Raw genomic sequence first — 3,343 nt, forward strand, 5'->3', positions numbered from 1 at the left:
GATGGCGAGGAGGTCCAACCCTCTAGAAGACCTCCAGGCCAGAAGAGAGATTCTTTTGAAGATATTTCCTAAAAAAGAGAGACAAACAACCCAACAAAAAAGACAGAAGGAAAAAGGTTTAAGAGCTGATTAATACAGCACTATACAAAACACATAACACAAACACTCAAACTCAACCATCCATATCAGCTTGGCCACACAAATACGCCCACTTCTGTGCTAAACCAGACTAAAACAGAGTAGCTGGAAGGCATTTTTTTTGTCTGTACAGTGAATGAGCCAGCTTCCCACTGTCTCCCAAAATGAACATCTGTGTTAAAATGCTAGAAATGGATAGAAAAACAACACGTTAAACAAAGGCGCGCAGTAGCTTGTGGGTCAGGGCATAGATTATCAGTAGGAGAAAAACTGCTGACAGCGCTGAGTTCCTCGAGACGCCTCTGCATTTATGTGGGTCTTTGCAGCTGCCAGCGAACAAATATCTCCTTTTTCTGCCTAATCACATTCAGAAAAAAAAGGTCAATCATCATTGCACAAACATTTCCTTTCATGAGCACCCACAAACAAATGCACACATGAGAAGATTTGATTTTGATTTTCCTTTAATAATAATAATAAAAAAATCCAAAACATAATATTACACACTTAAGGCAGTTTAAAAAATTATAGTTAACAACACTACCTGCTGTCTCTGGCTGACTCACTGTATCTCCTCCAGGTAAGTTGTGATACACAATGGCCAAATCTCTGTAAAAGCCCTTTCTTTCAGCTTGTATCATTCTCTCTTATTCCATCTGTTTCTCTTTCCCTCTCCTCCTCCACTGTCACTTCTCTCTCCACTTCCCACCTCCAGTGGGTATCCCTGGCATGAGTGATGAAGCTCCTGTCCTAGCTTTGCATGGTGAGCCAAGGATGGCGGGCAGAGTGTCATAGTGAAACCAGTAAAAGAGGATTTGACCAGTGGGCGGCGTGCGGCAGGAGTTGGCAGCTACAACTTCTTGTCCTCCTAGTCAAGCTGTGCCAATGCCCTGCCCGGCAGGGCAGCAAGAATGGCGCTTCTCGTCATGGACCATGAACGATTATAATGGAGGGATATCATGCAAAGGTGATAGTGACAGGTATTAGGCTTGTTATCCTGTGTGGATATGTAGTTATTAATAGCTGAATAGTGTAATTATTATTACTCAATTTCTGCTAACTTTTTAAGCCAAAAGAATAGTAAACAAGCCCACCGAGCATCTGTAAATACATTACATTTCAGCTTTTTAAAGCATGCTGCTTCCTTATCTCTGCTGGTGCAGTCGAGTGAATTAATAACTGGAATAATTCTTTGTACATTTTGGCAGACAGCTAATAAACACGTACATTTCTACTGAATTAATTGCCATTTTCAATAAATACTGTTAGTATATTATGATATCACGCTGTAAACTGGAGGTAAACTGGGATAAAATATGGATGTCTTAATGTTAGAGACTACCTCCGAAGCAGATGCAAGGAAAACTAATAATACTGTTAAAACTTAATCTTATATTCAGCACAGTACATTTAATCTTAATTACTTTCAGACAAAGTCAGCTCTGCAGGACAACAACAGTTCCCTGAAAATGTATTAACTTACAGTCGCTCTGCACAAACGCAGACTGCTGTTTGCTACGGAGGTTTTGGGTTCGGGCCAGATAAAAACCATCACTCCCTCATTTGAATTTTAGTCAGGTACTCACATTCCATAAAAAACAATCGTCAAAATAACATTGCTCTTTAATTTTCATCATTCACAGTTTCCATATTGAGAAAGCTAATGTGAATTGTCAGCCTAGCAGTTAATGGCTTTTTATACCACTTCCCTATTCATAAAATTTGAAAGTCAAATTGGAAATCAACCACCAGACCAGAAACAGACATTTCTTCTTCTCTGTCATAGTTTCTATCAATCAGACAGTTTCTTTGGAGAAATGGCGAGGAGATATTTGCTATAAATCTCTATTATCACCTTAGGAGAGCTACAAACATGCATAAAAATCAGATAATGGCACAGTGCAGTGTGAGACAGGCAATAAGTGATGACAAAGCAGCTCACCTAAAAATTACACCTCATTTGAAGGGCAATTTGAGTTGATTACAATTCATTGTTTCAGAGAAGGCACCGAAACATTTGGTGTTACTTCACCTTTAAAAGTATGCACCACGTTGACACACTTTTTGCAATTAACTATTTGCCAAAAAGAAATTGCAACAAAAAAAATCTCCATATAAATTATGAACTGGTTTTATTTCCACCATTATTAGCATGCTCCAGGCACAGACTCATTTAGTGTCATTAACAGAGCCTTTCTGAGTGCCATCTCCGCTGATAGGGTCAAATCCTCTAAATCCTTTTACACCACATTAGCTAACTCATATCCTGCCGTGACATGCCACTCAGCTAAGCTTAGCATACCCTCCTCAGTGTGTCAACCAATATGGCTCAAACTGACACTGATAGCCGCATTATGTATTGGAGGCAACGTGACAAATCTGTGTGCCTAAATGCCCAGGATCTCAAGCACTCTAATCGAGGATATGCAGTGAAATACACACAGCAAATTTGTCTGCTAATTGACATTTCCTGTATGTTTTGAGCAGACGATCATTGCAGTGCATCCGTATTTAACAAAAGTGCTAATGAAGTGTTTATTATTAGAAGGCTTGGTTTAAATAGGGATGCTTACCAGTGCATGTCACAGAGGCTTATACTTTATAATGACATTAATCATTCAAGTTCAAGCTATAGTTCATTCTGTGCTACAGTGGAAAAGTAGATATTATAGTTAGATTTACATGGAAACGTTGGGTAACGTGGTGCCTTGAGTTCACCATCATGACTCAATGGGACTGGTAGACACTGCATGTTACTATGACTGTCATTAAACAAAATAAAGCTTGGCAGATAATGTATATATGTGACATATAACCAGTGATGTGAGTGCTTATGATGCAAACCTGCCACAACTTTACTTCACTGCGTGACAGAAAGGCGAAGAGACAATTCAACCCTCAGACATTGGAAATTAAGGAATTTAGGTCAAGCCTCTGTTAGCTGGGTCCTAGACACGAGTCCGCGTGTGTGCGTTCTTGGTATTTGTGTGCTCCGAGTGTATACTACTGGTGCGCACACAAATGCATGAATACCAAGAATGTTAATGCGCTTGTGCTCGTGTGTGCTTCTACACCCTTGAGCGTCTGGTGGTGGCATCTCCCTGCCTTGTGCACTGGGGAGCTGCCATCTGCTCTTCCAATGGGAGAAGGAGTGTTTGGCATTGTGTCCAATTCATGACCTTACTCAGTTTCTCAGCCATCACAA

Source organism: Diplotaxodon limnothrissa, linkage group LG5 (genome assembly GCF_057381915.1).
Source record: "Diplotaxodon limnothrissa isolate DT_005_m linkage group LG5, D_limnothrissa_male_GT1.1, whole genome shotgun sequence".
Taxonomy (NCBI): domain Eukaryota; kingdom Metazoa; phylum Chordata; class Actinopteri; order Cichliformes; family Cichlidae; genus Diplotaxodon; species Diplotaxodon limnothrissa.